This window comes from Pipra filicauda, unplaced genomic scaffold, assembly GCF_003945595.2.
Source record: "Pipra filicauda isolate LSUMZ 115617 unplaced genomic scaffold, ASM394559v2 scaffold409_size848515_pilon, whole genome shotgun sequence".
Taxonomy (NCBI): Eukaryota; Metazoa; Chordata; class Aves; order Passeriformes; family Pipridae; genus Pipra; species Pipra filicauda.
The window spans coordinates 644,964-663,718 of NW_024104542.1; the positions used below are offsets into that span (position 1 = coordinate 644,964).

General features: G+C 37.4%; 1 long non-coding RNA gene across 1 annotated transcript; it reads left to right on the forward strand.

The window, feature by feature from the left end:
- The first annotated feature begins 1,313 nt into the window (after positions 1-1,313).
- On the forward strand, positions 1,314-14,860 carry LOC113983752. The gene is made up of 5 exons (XR_003539204.2): positions 1,314-1,568; positions 8,013-8,096; positions 11,883-11,989; positions 13,022-13,081; positions 14,233-14,860. It is a non-coding gene; the product is annotated as an uncharacterized LOC113983752 (long non-coding RNA).
- The last annotated feature ends 3,895 nt before the right edge of the window (positions 14,861-18,755 follow it).

An 18,755-nucleotide genomic window follows, 5' to 3' on the forward strand; every position in this document is an offset into this window, starting at 1 on the left:
CTTGGGTATTTCTTATCAGTTTCTTGTCTCGTGTGTTTAGGTGGGATATGCATAGCATTTATTCAAGTCATTTGTACAGAAAGGTACAAAGCAGGAAGATATTGCCCTGACTTCTATTGTTTTAACTATACTGATGCTGCTAAAGATAAAAAAAATAATTAAAAAAACACATGAACTTGATACTAATCACATAAAACACTAATAAAGTATACTTTGTAAGATTAAATCTTGTTTTTTCTCTGTCAGCTAAAAACTAGGAAAGTTTGTTATTATTTTTTTTTGTTGTGTCCTTTGGGTTTGTATCATTTGCATATGGAAGTTTGTGTTGTCACTGTTCTCTCTTGTTGAATCTGTTCTTGAAGAAACAAGAAACTGCACCTTGGTCCTTCAGTGGAAAAACTGACCTCTTTAATTAATGAAGATTACACAGAAATTAAAGTGCAGTGTTGATTAGCTGAATGTCATGGGGGGGTCACTGCATAATTTCAGATGCTCGAGAGAATCTCCCATACGCTTAATAGGCGTCGTGACCCTGTATTAGTTGAAACAGAAGTTTGAACAAGGGAGCAAAGGGCACAGCTTTCCAATCTAGTTACATGAACCAGTGTGAAACACAGAGGCATGTCCCCTGGACTAGATAGATATTATCTGAAAGAAATAGTTAATGCTTCCACTGTTAAATAAAAAGATTATCTAGTGTGTCTTTGAACGTTTTTCTAATCTCTTCTGCAGGTCTGGTATTCCACCAGTGCAACCAGAGTATGGTGTGATTAGATGTATCTACTGATGGGTCTAATGAGAATACGGAGGATTCATTTGAAAACGTATCCAAATTTTATTTTTTAATTAAATTTATGTTTAACATTGTTACAGAAGTGGGGAATTGCCAATGTCAATTAATGCCATTGAGCTGATTCCTTATTAATTGGTCGTTGCCAAATAATTAATCATTGACTCGATGCGTAGTTTAGTCTTTTCAGTTAATGAAAGACTGTTCATTTTCTTGAGGAAAAATCTGGAAATACTAATAGATTCTAAAGCCCTGCAGTGTTCTGAAGGATGCATTAGGCTGAAAAAAGGCAAGAGAACTGTTACTTAGAGAAAATATATAAAGATCATTTTCCATCTGTTGCAAATGTTGCATTTTGACTTTTAATATGCTTTGTACTTGTTTTAGAGTGATTTGCATTTTACGGAAGTAAAATTTGAGTTAACACGAGTTTTTGGAGTGCTTGTATTTCAGTTCTTAAATACTTAATGTTGTTTTTGTGATTTTCACATACAGATATTAAAGGAAAAAATTCAAGCAAAAATCAGTTATGACTTTTAAGTGGCAGATAACCAGCGGGTCACCTTCTGAAAGCTGTTTTGACTTTGTGAGCCAGAAGGTCCTTATGGAGTACTAGGCATCAGCTAAGATCCTTGAAAGGAACCGGGATGCTGCCCAAGGAGTGTTCCAAGGTCAATGATCCCTAATCAAGCAGCTACCACAGAAAGCAGGATGGTCTGTGAGCACAATAGCATGTGAAAACCACATTGCTGAGGTCTGCAGGTGCTCTGTGTATAAGGTAAGAAAACTGAATTGGGCCTAAGTATGCATACCAAGGCTAAATAGGATGATTTGTCCTGGGGAGCACGTGAGGCAAAGAATAACAGATCCACTGCAACCCAGATGGTTTTGGGACCATCTGGGGAGTGGGACCTGCAAAGGCAAACAATGCCTGGGTAACTGTGAGAGCCCTGAGGGTCCTCAAGGGAATTCCTTACCCTGAGCTCTCTCCTGTGGGCCCTGAAGCCCCACGTCAGCTCATCCTGGGGCCATTGGCCCACTGACACTGGAGGTTGGTCTGTCTGCAGCCCCATGACAGTGGTGCCTGCAGCCTGGCTGGGAACTTTGTTGTCCTGAACTGTGGAGTCTCTTCCCAGCTTGACATTGGCTCTGTCCTGGTGCTGTTGACCTGCCTGGCAGTCACCAGAATGTCTGAACCCTGATCTGATCCTGACTTCCCAGTCTGGTGTCAAACCTGCCTCATCACAGACTCTCTTAGCGATCTGGACTCGAGGCTGGGTCCCCTTCACCCAATCTGCCCTTGCCTCTCCCTGCCATTTAGGATGTGCCTTAGGCAGAAAGGCCCATGCTCTGGCAGCCCAGGCATCCCCCTTGGCTCCAGCTTTTCCATTGCTTGGGGAGCAGCTGGCCCCTTGCTGTGCCGGGCAAGTAATTATACCTGTATTTACTCTGTATCAGTAGCATCACATTACCTGTGATTGACAGGTAATGACATAAGAAACACTAGATTTAGGTACATATATAGAAAAAATGGAAAAACTGGCAGGTGGTTTATTTGTTACATGAGACATGGTGGTACAGGAAGCCAAAAAGGAAGGTCCAAAAATAGGGATAAAACAGGGAAGGAGATATGAAGTCAGTTGATGAGAAGAGAGGGGCTGATGGTAGGAGTGCAGGTTTTTGCAGAGGTTGACCTACAGATACAAGCCCACTTGGAGGAACCACCTTTTGATCAGCATACTGGACTGTAAACCAGGTCTGCTTTCAAAAGACTTGGTGTAGGGGGTCAGAACAAAGAGTGATGGGCCTCCACCCTCATATGAGAGAGTTCAAATGTGAGTGAACATTACATTTCCTTTACTGAGAAGTGGAATTTTGCCCTAAAACTGTTTGTTAGCTTTAGATACATTTTGCCCTTTAGGTTATTGTATACTTTTTTCACTTTTTTAATTTTTTTTTTTATTTTTCCTTTGTCTTCCATGGCTGCCCAGATCTTTTTATTCTAAACTTTCTGGATCCTCTAAACCTTAGAATTTGCTCTATGCATGTTTCCCATCCATACATTTAAAGGTATCAAGCAATTTCTTTTTTGTCTTTAAGGAAAAGAGGAGAGGGAGCTGAACTTGATACTCAGATTTTCAGCTTAATACGTGTATTGCCAATCTGATTTAATACATGAAAGAATAAGACCACTTGTGCATGTGTTCAGTTTGGCTCTTTAGTGATGTTGTGAATGTCAAAATATCCATCAGAAATAAGTTTATGTCTAAAAGTGATGTACATTCAGGGGGGAGGAAAATCATAAACAAGTTATTTGAATGAAATTCATGGATTTCAGTTTTATCGTGGACTTTCCAAATAGTTTTTCAATGTGAATTTTATATATTTGGATTCCGTTACAGCTCATGCTTGTGGCAAATGACAGTCTGATCAGTGTCTATTCAGATAAACTCCTGCCACAATTGATGTTAGATCTTACAGATTCTTTGTAAAGTTTGATCTTGATTATTTTTATTTTTAATAATGAATATTATTACCTATGGTTGTTGAATAGTCAAACTAGTCAAAGGTAAAAAGAAGTGGTTTTAGTTCCTAAGAAACAAGGTTGCTGAGAAGTTGAAAATTTTTCGTAATCACTTTAAACATACCAACTCCATAAATGCTGAGTGGTGACAGTGGAGCATTTTTAGATCATTCTAAGAACACCTGAAAGAGAAATGAATTGCAATTTTGGTTTATTTTTATTCTTTGCATAATCTAATTGTATATTTAATTCATTTTTCTTATAGCTTGTTCTCACTAATAATGTTAAATTATTGAAGGTTTTGATTAAGCCTGTTGTTAGCTCTTAAACCTGAAGTAAGAACATGACATATTCAAAAGAGAAATAGTAAAGCCTTGTTTGAAAACACACAGTCTATAAATGATCTTTCCCAGTTGTTTAATGTTTATTCAATACTGTTTTCTCTGCTGCTGTTCACACAACACATAAAAAATGAAGCAACATTCATGTGAAGTTTTCAAGCCTAGCAAAACTGCTGGTTTATGTGAATTCTAATAGCCTACAGAATGTAGAAGACATTGAAAGTAATTTCTGAATTCACAGCCTATACCCTCCAGGGACAGCTTGTATACATAATTCCTTATGCAAATATTTAAAGGTTTGTGTTATGTCTTCCAGAATATATTTTCATTTCTGATTTTTCTTCTTTGCTTAGTTGCATTTTGAGTGCTGGATTTTGTAGGTGTGGGTAAAATTGAAAAAACAGGTCAAAAAATAAGAAGTGTTTGGTTGCTTCAATAGCATTGTTCTTGAAAGTGATGGTCTAGGAACCTGACTTTCTAGGTTAGGAAACAGAACAGTTTAGATAAATTTATGCTCAAAAAAGCAGTAATTACCATTTTCATGAATGCATAAATTGCAAATATTTTTTGTGTTATATTAACATAGAATTGTTAGTAGACTAATGAAGATGAGGTAACCTCTTTTTTTTTTTAAAGTATTCTCCCTCCTTTCAGCAAAAAGGCAAAGTAAATAAAACAGAAGAGTTGTTCTGTTTTCCTGTGAACTTTGAAGGACTAATGCTTTTCTTCTCTTTAGAGTTTCTCACTTCACTTGCAGACTTTTGGTAACAATTTCACTTTAAGGCAATGAAGACTGTTCTTCCAAAATTAGGAATTTTCTTCCTGAAAATTAGGGCACAAGATAAAAAACTGTGTTGAAAGCATGTTTTTTTATAAGAAACTCCTCAATCAGTTTCTATGTTGTGTCTTTTTTCTGATGTTTTTGATGCTGAGAAGCTGACAGTGTGATGTCCACAAGACTCACAAATATTCAAACAAAATCAAGCACAGTTGAGAAATATGTATGCTCAGTTTAGTGAAGAGACTAACCAAGAATTAAAAGATTGAGCATCTTCCTGAATTCAGCTTTCAGGTGCAGGAATTCTATGCCTTGACCTATCTTTCAGATTTTTATTTTGTCTAATGCATTTGTGCATCAGGGGTAGTAATAATTAAATATAAGGTAAAAATCCTCTCCAAAGAAATCCTACATGACTTTTAGTGTGATCTGAACCCTAAAAATAGTTCTTTTCAATAACAGCTTTAGGGCAAGTTTAGTTCACTAGGGTTTTATTGTAAAGGCAAAGACTGATTCATGTGAAGTGCAACAGTTATGTAAGATGAGAGAATTCCCACTGTAGCCATAATCCCCTCTTGACTGGCTTCTGCTTGGAAGAGTTCCATTCACAGGTCCTTGTTGGATAGGGAGCTGCATGACTTGGGTGGCTGAGGTCATTTTAGAGAGATGTCCTGTTTCTCACATCACCCTGATGTCTTCTGGGATCTTTCCTCAGGCTTCCTGTACAAAAGGCATTTGATCCTTCCTTGGCTAGTCTCTGCTTGGAATTTAGGGAGGGTGTTTCCATTACGAAGCTCCAGGTCTTGCAGCCACAAACAATCTTAAAATGTCCACTCTTTTTTCCCAAGCTGACTTCTTTCTAGATCCTTTGAAATTTTGTTGAATTGCAGTGCCTAATCTCCTTCAAAAAGCCCCTTTACATGGTCAGTAGTTAATAGCACACCCTAACTTTACAAACATTTTAGTCTATGGAAGCTCATTACTGTGATAATCCAGTTATTTCTTTTGCTATGGATATGGTATTTGTTATTTGGATAGTAGTTGAAAAGTGTTCTCTTCCCTAAGGTCATGAAATTCTGTATCACATAGGCACTTCAGATTTCCTCACCTTGGTACTCCACATTTCTTTGTGGTTCATCTCCTGTCTTGCAGTTGATACTCCTTGTCCAGTTGCCTTTTCCTTAGTCCTGAACTGTACCTCAGTACTGTTCAACAGGCCTGCTGTCCAAGTGACCTGCATCTACACAGATCAAGTGGATATTTGTGGGTTCACCACTCAGGTTGAGAAGTGGAGAGAAGTTTTACTTGCGTTTTGAAATTTTTACTAAAAAACTCTCCCTTTTTATTTACAAATATTATTACAAGCCTTATTGATCTCATTAGGTTGTTCATTTCAAGTGTAACATAAATTTCTTTAACTTTCTACCATCCTTTACAGTAGTGGTCAGCCAGGATATGCCTTTATTGGGTTCTCAGATGTCTTTTTTCAATTATTCTAAAATTTTTAAATTTACTGGCTTAATCATCTTCCTAAAAATGCCTGTCACAGGTTTCTATTTCCTATATATTTTGTTAGTTACCTTGGTCTTCTCTGATAGTGCTCTTTCCTTTTTAAATATTGTAGGGCTCTTTTATGGCTTATATTACTTCTGTCTGTAACAGAGTGTTTTTCAGCACCTAATTTTAGATCTAGTTTTCTTTGCTGTTCTTTTCTTATATCCTAAGTGTATTCTCATCTGTCCATCCCTGTAAAATCGACAAAGGCAACAATTCTGCTAAAATTCTCCTTCATTTTGTGTTCTCTCATGTCCCTGATTTTCCTACAGTGAATAATAGAATTATTAGATACTAAAATTTACTCATTTCATCCTTATTAAGTATTGACCCTGTCTCATATCTTAGTGCAGCTTTTTGTGAAGGTGCTTTACCATTTGATGCCACTGATGGAGCAGCTACAGGCTTGGTGACATTAGGCTGGTTTGCTAAATGGAAAAACTGAAAGTATCCAAAAGTAGTAGAATAAATAGAAGAAAGATGCTTTTAAGAAATGGAAGAGAATAAAGGATAAACCTGGTAAATTCTGATTTGTTTTTACAGTGTTTGTATGTTTTATTTGGGGGTAAAAAAGAAATAAATTTCATATTGTGCTGCATAATGTGGATGAGGAGTGAGTACTTTTCTGTGTTATGTTTGTGGTATTACTCTGTATGCCAGTACACCTGTGATTTGGAAAAAAAAATTTTCTTCAAGATGAGTTGGTGCAATTTTGCTCCTGGAGAGTTAGCTACTGCTTAAGTGTATGTAAATTATAGCAATCAAAATGCATGATTACTGAATCTTGGAATAAACAAGTGGAATCAAGGCTAAAATTCATTTTTATAAGGAGAGGTATATACAGTATAGGGATTCCTTGTCACATGTAATTCTTCTGGGTGAAAACCCACAATGTATTGTTTTAATATTTTCCTCTGTAGCCAACACAATGTACAATTAATGACTAACTTGGTGATGCATTTTCCCAGGCTTAAAACAGCCAAGGTGTAAAGTGCTTCATGAATACCAGCCACTATCTCTGCTTGATAGATCAGGATTTAATCAGACAGCCCAGGACCATCTGTTTGTTCTACAGCCTGGATAAAGGTTATTGTATTGTTTTGTATATCTTGACTATAAAAGAATGCTGACATAAGCGCATGGAACAATTATTTTTTGCTTGTGAGAGTTCTGAGAAATTTGCTATGAGAAGTTCATAAAAGTGTATCAGAATCAACCTTAAAGTATCCATAGCAGCAGGATCACCACTTCATGCTGATTTGCCCCATCAAATACTCAACATTATTAATTCTTAATTTTAAATCACCTAATTGTCACTTCTAGCCATCCATTTCTGTTCTCTCCTGAACTGGAGTCTCTTGTCTGAAGCACATTTTTTCTCTGCAGAGGTGTTTCTGTGTTGTTGTGTCTGTTTTGATTCTTGGGAACATAAACTTCATTATGCCCTGCCTGTGAGATTAAATCACCTTATTTTTCTTGCTATTCTTGCACGTGCATCTAAGCACTCCCATCTTCTTCTTTTCACTACAGCATCTCACTGAAAATTCATTGAATTACATGTTCATTCAGACCTCCAGAGATGGTGTTTTCTGGAAGACTGTCCTCAGTCTTAAATATTTTCCCTCTTTTTCTGTTTCTGTCATAGCATAACTTAGCTGTGCTTAGGCAGACTTTATTTCAAATAGCTTCCCTATGAAAAGAAACAATTTTTTTTCTGGTCATTACCAACAAACCAGCCCTTTCCTGTTGCTCACAAATCTTACCAGAAGTGTTTTATTCTTTAATTTTCTTCCAGAGCTTTGATGAAACAGAGTTGTCACTGAGTGTGAAGCATGATACCTGTGATCTTGTCCTACGTTTTGCACAACACAGAGATACAAAACCAGGAATTCAGTGTTCATAGTTTCATAGGAGCCGTGTACTTGCCTCAGGGATTAAAAACAAGAATGTAGTCTCTCTGTTGTTGCCAGAACTACTGAGGCAGCTGAATACTCTCTATGCATTCTTTTGCTTCTGTTTTTCCAGGACCATGTGAAGTGTTAAATATGGGGCATGAAAATGGAGTTCACCATGGACATGGGTCTCTTGAGGCTACAAGCCTCTGGATTGGTGAGTTTACCAGTTTCTTCAACATGGAAATCTGTTACTTTCTGGGATTGTTGAATAGTGCAAAAGGTATTAATTGAATGTAAAGGAAAGTATATTTTTACGACAACTGGACTACAGAAATAGCAATGACTTACACAAGGTCTTCAGAGTTTCTAATTATGGAACCCACATAGAAAGATGTGTAATTTTTTTAAGTAAAGGATGGACAAAACCTTAGTGACCATCAAATGGCCGATAGCTGCCTGCTTAATGTCCTTCTGTTTCTGTTGCTGCTTTAAAGCTGCACACCTGAGTGGCTGCTGGGGGCTTGTGGGGGGCACAGTTGTTTTAAATTCATAGGACTCCTTCCCCAGAAAAACACCTGTAGAAAAATGATGTTTAAAACTGCTCAGACATCAGGTCTCCTGGGAATATTCAAGCACACAACACTGAAGTGAATTTGAAATTTCATCACCATTCTTACTGTGATTGGAATAAATGACAAGGGAAGCGAGGTTTTCAATACCATCCTCTTCAGTGCATGAAGTTACACAAGCAGAAAGATTGCTTTTAAAGAGGTATAAAAGGATTCTAAAATTCCTCAATCTAAAGGTAGGGATTGCTTACACATTAGTGGATTAAAGGGGGATGGTGGAGTGTTTAATTTGTCTTAATTTTTGTTCTGCCATATTTTGATATAGTGATGTAGACAGCTAAGGGAGGAGGGTGTTAAGGAGTTGTTAGATCTGCTTTTTGCTCTGTGGATATGGCTGAGCTTTTGGCTAACTCTAGACAATTGTAATCCCTAATCGTGCCAATTGTAATTGTGTTTAAAACTACCCAGCAAATAAAATGGCCGTCTCATATTTTAAGGAATTACTTACAGAATCATCCAAAAATTTCGGACTTGCGTAAAGGGACCGTAAGAGCAGCATAAATGTGACGGTATGACAGATGTGCTTGGGTGAACTAAAGCTACTCTAATTTACTTATATGGATTTGCATTGTGAACTGAACACTGTGATCAGACAGTGTAAACAAGTTCTGACAGCAGCAGCTTCAGTCCTGCTGTGCTTTGCCTCTTTAGCCTCACTGTTTGACTTTGGGGAATCAAATATGCTCTGGTGCATCTCTTTTCCATCATCAGATGTAAAATTAGTTAAGACTCAGCCTGATTCAATGTTACTATTTAAATAAGCATTATGGCTACCACAACTATTGCTACCTGGCAATACTTGAATCAGTGGAATCCGTTTGGTTCATTATATGGCCACAGGCTCCTAGATAGTTTGTAGCAGTGGAGAGGACAGCTGGTAGTGACAGCATAGTTGGGAAGAACCTTCTGGCGAGCTCTGAACTAGAAATGATCTTCCCAATTTTTACCTGTGTGATTTCTTGTAACTACCTACTGATGATAAAGTTGTGATAAATCAGATTGCTTCTCCTCCTTTCTTTCTGCTCTTCTGATTTGCTCAGTTAGCTGTATCCCATTCCCAGCTAAGTCAGTGGCAGTGTTCCCTTTGATTTCTCTAAGTCTCAATCAGTATGTTTTTTGTGAAATTATTTTTTGTATAAGAACGTTAAGTCTCGAAATTCTGGTTTTGCAGTGATATTGGAAGTAAGTATTGCAATATGAGGTGCAGGATATCCTTCACTGGGTAGAAATGTCCAACTTTTCAACATTAAAGAACATGAAGATTTGTTCTTTAAGCTTATAGTAGTTCCCACCTGAAGTACTGTGTTCACTTCTGAGCTCTTCACTGCAAGGAAGGGAGGGATGTGCTGGGGACAGTCCATAAAGGGGCTGTTAACAAGATTAAGGGACTGAAGAATCTTTCATATGGGGAAAGGCTGAGAGATCTGGGACTGCTTAGCCTAGATAAGGCTCAAAGAGATCCTCTTAATGTGAATAAATACAGAGCATGAAGGAACAGGCCCCAGTACCACTGACCAGTAAATTGTGCATATCCCTAACAAGCAGATGTCATGTACTCAGAACCAATGGTGATGTATGTGCTTAGTCTGCCTGTTTTCTCAGCAGGAGGTCATCTCCCCCTTGAGAAACAGTGAAATGAATCATCAACTGAAGTCAAATTACAGGGTATAGTTGGACAACTTTTTATTCAGCACTGAAAACCTGGGATGAGTGGAAAGGGGCAAACCCCTTTCTGGCAATAAATAAATGATGTGATGAGTATACACACATAGCTGCCGAGTGTATCTGACCATCCTACCAGTTCCTGTGCTTTGTTGTCACTGTATCATAAAGAATATTATGAATAAAGGGCATTAGCTTAAATAAAATTTTAAACTCACATTGTTATTTCACAATAGAATGGTTTCAGTTGGAAGGGACCTGAAAGATCATCTCATTCCATTCCACCTACCATGGACAAGGACACCTTTCACTAAAACAAGTTGCTCAGAACTACATCCAACCTGGCCTTGAAAACTTCCTGGGATGGAGCATCCACAATTTCACTGGGCAACCTGTTCTAGCGTCTCACCACCCTCACAGTAAAGAATTTATTCAGAATTTCTAAACCTACTCTCTCTCAATTTGAAGCCATTTCCCCTTCTCCTTTTGCTACATGTAAATAGTCCCTCTCCATCTTTCCTGTGGTCTCCCTTCAGGTACTGGAAGGCCACAATTAGGTTACCCTGAAGCCTTCTTCTCTCCAGGCAGAACAATCCCAGTTCTCTCAGCCTTTCCTCACAGGAGAGGTGCTTCATCCCTCTAATCAATTTGGTGGCCCTCCTCTGGACTTGCTGCATATGTTTATATGTATTTAATTATAATCTGTATTTTGCTATACTGGTACTTTTTCACCCTGTAAACAACACATATACAAGGCCCAGTACAAAATAACTCATAGTTTATTCTGCAGTTGGTTCTTAACGACTGACTAATCTTTTCTCAACAAATTTCAGTTGACACTAGACTAAAGAGGATGATCAAATAGCATTCAAACTTGGGAGGAGAATGCTAGGAGATGAAATATGTTTGCAAAGACTAATAATTCATATGCACAAGGTAAAGTCATACTAGGAAAGCAAGAAATTTAGGACAGTTGTCTACCTATGTTATAAAAATGAAATACAGGTTCTTGGTTGTGTGACTAAACAAGCACATTTATTGCCAAGGAAAGTGGAGGAGTGTGTCATGAAAGCCAAATTTGCTTCTCATCCACTAGAAATAAGGGAGTGTAGCTTTCAATAGAAAAAAGGTTCAGCTTTTATTTAAGGATGGTTGAAAAGAGAAATGTAATTTTCATGCATATTAAGGGAATTATAAAACTAATTATGTATGAAAATTAAAATAATTGAAAATAAATCAGAACCAATTGACAGCTGCCACTCTTTCTAATTTACTTTGTTGTGTCTAGCAATTGTAAGTACTGAATGCAATGGGTAAAATGCAATTTCATTTCACAGCACTGTCTGAGCAGACTCCCACCAGAAAAATACAGCATAGCACTCATGAATGCCCTTTCTCAGCTCATTCACTGAGCTGGGCACTGTCTGATTATCTGGACTTGAATTTTATGCAGCATTTCCATTTGGGGGAGAAAAATAACCAAACAACAGCCTCCCTAAATTCTTTTCAAGTTGCTATATCTTTGTTTTCGAGTTGCAATTTTGCTGACCTGGAATGGAAGAAAAATGTAGAGGCGACATTTGTGTCACATAAGTGGTGTCATTAGCAATTTCTTCACCATGAAGGAAAAAGTAATAGCAGGTCTTGGATAGTACAGTCCTCCTGGGAAGAAGGGAATAAATTGAGATTACAGTACTGTTTCTTTCTAGGCAGGACCAATCAAGATTCAAACCATCTGACTATGAACAGCTGGTTCTGAAAAAGCAAAATCTTTTCTTTTGGAGAGGAGGAGCTGATGTGGAACTGCATCTCACAGGTACATAAACATAGGTCTTGTCAGAAAGGACAAAACACATGTTAAACCTGTTCATGGTGAAAGCAGACATGAACCAGATATTTCCGAGGACTACCCACCCTTCTCAAGTGCCTAAGGGGAAAAACTTGTGGATGACTGCAGTGCTTCAAAGTCAAGTGACAGATCTTGAATAACTAGCCAGTGTAAAAATGTTGGGTGCCTAGGAAAGCTCCTGGATCTGAAATGACCCACCCAAATTCAAAATGGTCTGTTTTTATAATGCCAACGTACATTCTGCTGGAGCAGAGAATAATAAACCGAGGGTATTGGCTCCTATCAGCTTTGAAATTATTTTGTATATTAATTTTTAAATGATTTGAGGCTGCTCTTGCAGTGTGCATACTAATTTAAATATGACATTTCAGCAAGAGATGTGCTAAACCAACTGAAGTTCACAAATTACAGAGCTCCTTCCTCTATAAAGGTCATTATTTAATGTGATAGACAAAAAGTATCTGAAGGACATATACCTTCAGATAATGACACTGTAGAGAGTGTTTTGAGATCCTCTCTTGAAGAGCTGGATCATATTATCAGTGCTAGTCAGGTTAGTTTAAAACACCAGTGGGTGCTGGGGATTTTGATACTCATGCAGAAAAAGCAACTGAACAACTGAGAAGAGGTTTAGTTAACTTGCAAGTCTAGGGTTGTGTTGAGAATGAAGCCCGAAATTCTGGTTGCTCTTAGAAATGATCACGTTCTTTAGGAAAGAGGATTCAGAAATCCTCTCTTGCTCATGGATAGTCTTCCCAGGACTGGGAAACTAGACTTGATAATCCTTCTTAACTTAGAGTGTAGCCTTTGTCTATTTCTGGCCATTGTGAACTGCCCACAGTCATCACAATTTATCAGAGATTACACAATTGTCTCAAAGTTGATGGCAGCTCAGCACTTTCAGATGTATTCTCTCTGGATCTCCAGACTTGTGTATGATAAGTTTACTTAAGGAGTCCTTGATTCTTTTCTGCAATGGGTAATACTTCTCTTCCACAGGTTTTGCCATCACCAGGGACCTGGGAGACCTGAGAACAAACCCTGTTAGAAATGACTGAGGTACTTTTCCAGCCTTTTCCATACCTGCTTCATTCAGCAGCAGATACCCATCATCTTAATTTTTGTGCTGATTTCTTTATAGAAGCTCTTACTCTCTTTCATGCCCCTCACTAGTTTTAACTTGAGCTTCCATTTGACTGGCTGTGTTCCATTTGTTGTGTCATGCCTGGGTGATGCTTCTGTGGTCCTCCCAAGGAGCCTGTTCCCATTTCCACCATCTGGAGACCTTTTTTTGTTTTGTTGTTTTTTTTGTTTGTTTTGGTTGGGGGGTTTTGTTTTGTTTTTTGGTTTTTGTTTACATTTGAACTTGGATAGGAGTTTCTCATTTAGCCAAGCCATGTCTGCTTACTCTTTTGCACATCAGAGGGACTACTCATGTGCTTTTAAACTTTATTGCTGGCCCACTTGCCCTACAATACATCCCTCTGAAGCAGACAACTGAACAAGCCAAAGTCTGACATCTGCAAAAACAGACTCTTTATTTTGCTACTCATCTTTTATGTTTTTAAACTTTACTATCTCATTACAGGCAAGCCTGACATTGACTATCATTGACTGCTTGCTTATTTATGAGTAGCAGATCCTGCAGAGCAGCCTCTCTAGTAGCTGCATCAAAAAATTGTCCCCAACACACCCTAGAAATTTGGATTATTGGTATTATGCTTCATTGCCTTTCCAGATGATGCTGAGGTGTTAAATTCCTCCATGAGAACCAAGGTCTGTAACTGTGCCTTAAAGAAGCTTATTTTTTCCCTTTCTCTTCCTGACTGAGTTTCCCGTAGGAGCAATCCACCGGCATGTCCATTCTTTTTGGACGTCCTTACACCCTCAGCCTATCCTTTCAGCCAACTTTTTCCCTCTTGACTATAGATGACTATGGTGGAGAGTCATCTGCATAGAGCACATTATCCCCCTCTTTTGCCTTTCCTGGAAAGTCTGTGCCCATCCATTGCAGTGCTCCATTCCTGTGAACAGTTCTCCTGTGGCTCCATAATAATCCCATTACATTACAGCTCTGCAACAATGCATGAATGTCTAATTCCTTCTGTTTGTCAAATATTGTGTATCTTCTACTAGTTGTTTCTATGAATTTCTTTTTCACTTTTAACTTGAGACAGAGTGACTCTGTCTTGAATTTCTGTTTTTAACAGACCTCAAAAAAAAATGCAGTGGACTGATGTGAAGAAAGATGATGGGAGAAAAATATTCCTACTTACTGTAAAAAAAAAGCATATTGTGCTTATGGGAATGGTACAGAACCGAGCAGAATAAAACCATGTAGAGAGTAAGAAACTTAGACTCCTTCTCTAGGTTTTACAGTTCTTACAGTACTGAAAGGTGAGTGATAACACTATTGTGGGTGCATGAACTGAGATTCATCTAATTTATTTTAAAATACTTACATTTGAGTTGCCATTATTTTCCCTTTGACAGCACTGAGCAGAAAATATGTGCTTTGTGAGTTGAGGGTAGTTTGAGTGTCTGGCACACTCACAATGCCGGTTTCTTTCTGTTGACTGCATAAAGAACTTCTAGCAAAATGCAGAATAGCTACCTAAGATGTGGAGCTTTACATGTCAGTATCCAGAGTTCAGACAGATGCATCATTGCTTCATGATTTTTTAAATATCCAGCTTCTCAAATGAATGATAAAGTAAAAGTCTTGCCCTGCTTCAAATAAATGCTCAAAAAACACAGTGAAAGAAGACTGGTGCCAAAATACTTCTTAAAAATATAGTATTTTTAGAATGATATAATGATTTGTTTTTAAAGTTTTGTTTTTCTGGATTTTGAAGATTCAAAGTTGGTGAATTGCTGTACCTGAGGCAGGTGCTTTACAGACAGCTGCATGGTTAAATATATGCACTCTGAGCATTTTACTTTTGATTAGCAAATTGGGAACCATAATTACTTTTTCTTACTTTGCATAATTTTTCATACCTCAGATACCTTAGATTATATCTTACATCTGCTAGAGAATAAAGTTTTTTGTTGAGTTGTTGCACATACTTAGAAAATTTTGGGGAAGCAACTTTGTTTTCTGTTTGTTTGAAAAACAATACATCACATGCAGAAAACTTAACCAAAATGTCAGTCCCTTAAATTTAGTTGCTCAAAAGATGAAGGTAAAGGGTGGATCCTGATTCAAATGCTAATGTGCTAATTAAAAAAAAAATCATTTAAATTAGGTGTCATTAGTTGTTAAGTGGCAAGAGTCTATTAAGATCATTTGGTCTGACCACCCATAAGTTTACTGTCCTCATCCTCTCATACTTCTGACCATGATATCTTCCAGGAAAAAAAATGTGAAGTCTCTGTTTGATGACAAAAGAGATTATATAGATTAAATCACTTAGCGGCTGGTGAAAAAAGAATGTGAAAGGTCAGGTCTCCCCACACATTTCTTCATTCTCGATTTCAGAGCAAAATTATTTTATGTCTTCTATTGTTCTTTTTAAGATGAAAACTGAAAAATAGTTTACATAGGACTATTATTTGCTAAATGTATCTCCACTTTATGAAAGGTACACAATAGCTAGGTATATATAATAAGTAAAAGGTACACAATAGATAAGTATCCTCTTTATTTTTTTCTATTAAGAAGTGTTGAAATCTAATAGCTACAATCCCCAAATATGAAATTACTTTCAAATATGAGAGAAAATGAATATGTTGCTGAAAACTCACAAGATATGTCCAGTACTATACACTTGTTGGCTTTGTCACTCATTCACAACTTCTGCCTCAAGAAAATGAGAACAATGTTATGTACAAAGGGACAAGGTATAAAAAAATTATAAGGCCACTGATTTGCTGGTACTGCCAATAGCCACAGAAAGTAGCAGCAGACTCAGTACTATGATTTGTTCATGTGGTATAAAAATGACAGAAAATTCACAATTTAAAAAATTCCTCACCACTAACACTTAGGAATTTCAGAGAAAAACAATGCATGGAGCAGTTCAAATTTACACAAATCTGAATCAAAGAAAAATGAGTGGATGTTACCATTGATGCAGTAGGTGATGTTGACTGTCGAGCACAGCAGCTCTTATGATTTCATTTAAAAATGAACTGTACAATGAGTTGGTTATTGGTACATGCTGAGTAAACTTTAGCAAAGTGATAGATTTCATTCCAGTCATTACAATCAACACAGATCCTGAAGTGTCATGCCAATGCTTACATTTTTATTGAATATAATTATTGGTTTGAATTGCAAAAAGAGTATTTACGTACCTTCATCTTTTTCAGATACCATTTTCTCACCTTTTTGCCTCTTTTGGGTTCCTCTTGCAGCTGCATATTTGTAATTTTCGATTTCTCTCTTCTCTGTCCTTTGTACTGTTGATAGTCCATAGACTTTGTGACATAATCTTGTATATATTGATTACAAGAGGAAATTATTCAAAGGGAGTAAAACCTGAAAGGTCACATTTTGAGTCCTGTATCAGTCATCCTCCATCTGATACACTGCCCTTACGAAAGCAGAGAGTCTTGTTGTTTTTTCAATGTGTTAACACACCAAGACTTGAGTATTTGGATGATTTGCTAATTTTTGAATATTACAACCCCAGAGTTAATTCAAGTCGTTGGCGATATTTTCTTCAGAAGATCCTCTTCTGGACACTTGAAAAAGAGATTAGTTCTACTCCAACCATATGCCTTTTCTGTTTCATTTTCCACAGGTTTTTAAAATTTTGATGTTTAATGTTTTGCATAGTTGATCTTGATATACAAGAGACATTTAAGACTGGGAATTTTTTCATGCTTCTCTGTAGGGGGAAAAAAGGTATTTTTACCTCCATACAAATGCTGCCTGTACAAATGTCAAAGTTCAACAGTTACTGAGCTGCCAAATCAAAGAGAATTCTGCAACTGGGTCTGAAAAGAGCCCTTTGAAATGGGAATCAAATGAACTTCTGAATATTGCATGCCACTCAGTAATAACAAAAATTCATAGCAGAAAATGTCACTGAGCAGCAAAAGCTGATGTTTTTGTAGAGTTACAGGCACATATTTTCCCCAGACGTCATTAGTTGCTGGTATTTCTAAACCAGGCTAATGAGCACTTTAAGAAGGAGTCAAATAAGTTCTTATTTTTCAAAGGTTTTCATCAAAGATCTGATCAGTTGAAAAAGACAGTTTTGAGCCCTTTCTTTATTCCAGGATGCACAGTCAGAATGACACTTTAAATTTGCATGTAAAAAAACCATTGCATACCTTAAAAGTCGCCTTGGTAAGTCTGTTCCTCTTGCATGTAAAAGCAGATTTGCCTCAATTTTTTTTTCTGTATTTTTTCAAGCTGAGGAGAGTTGCAGAGACATCATATTCCTCTATTAATTTATGGGACCACACCAGAAGTAGTCACAGAGAACAAAGATTTTCTGTTATCAAAAGGGACTAAATTTATTTTTTAAAATGAACACCATTTTTCTATGCACAGTCAACATATCACAGCATTTTTGGGGGTTCTAGCTAATAAGATTATGATAATTCTTTCTATTACTTATTTTTCCATTGAAAATAACTGTGATTTCAGACAAAACCCCCAATATATAAAGCTTTTACTGTACTGAAAAATAGCTTATTCTAGTAGTCTGAAAATGGGATGTGTCCCTCTAGTTCTCTTTGAACTTATTAAAGCAAGAAATTATTTCATTCTCTCATATTCTTCTAATATCTATGGATTGATATGGGCTGAAAAGAACCAAAAGCACATTTGTAAAAGTACACAAATCTGTGCTTCTTTCTTCCTCCTAAATGCCCAGAGGATGATTGAACGGTGCCTTGACTGAGAACAGTGTACCAGATGATGACTCATCACACAGTCTGACCTTGAAGAAATGTAAAAAGTTTTCATTTTGTGCTTCTTTCCAGCCTGTTTCACGTGCTTATGGTGCACCAGGAGGTGGTCCAGGCCCTCTCAGGTTAGTGTGAATATCTGAAAGGCTTTTTAAGTTGAGCAGGAGAAAACTGGGAGTTGAGCAAAACCACAGACGTGCAAATAGGTTGATTGCTTTTATCCAATGAGTTGAATTTGTAAGAATCAATGTGCAGGCTAAAGAGAAGCTGCTATTTGCAGTGTAAAAACAGGGTTACAATTTATTGCTCTTACAGAAACTAAAACTATGCTGGATATTCTTCAGCACCCTCTACTGGTTTTGTAATTATTTACACAAATACGGCAGTCCTGAAGGAAACCTTGAGCAAGCAAATAAGAAGAAAAGGAACAAAAAAGAATGCTTTTTTTTTTCTATCCAGATTTCAATAATAAATTTATTTGAGTTTCTGCTTTTACCACCACATAGTTCTCTACCTGTGTCTTTTTAGTGCCTTCAAAGTAGAGCTTTATTCAGGTGATTTAAGCCACCTCCTTGAGGAGCCTCTTTCTCTGTACAGTTTTACCAAGCACTTGCCCCTGCATGTTAAGCCAGGACCTGTTAAGGCAAAAAATGTAGTTCTCTCTAGATCAGTAATACTGCTGTATAAGGTTAGGAATCGGAGTTATGCTGCAAATGCAAGAAGGCTGAGCTCCACATCAAAACAAAAGGTGATGGGACTAAGGTAAGAGCTGCAGGGCACCTGCTGCTTTTGGTAACACTATTCCTAGGAAGTCAAGCACAGGGAAGTTCAGGGAAGCTCTAGAAAAGCCAGGTGACAAAATAAAAAC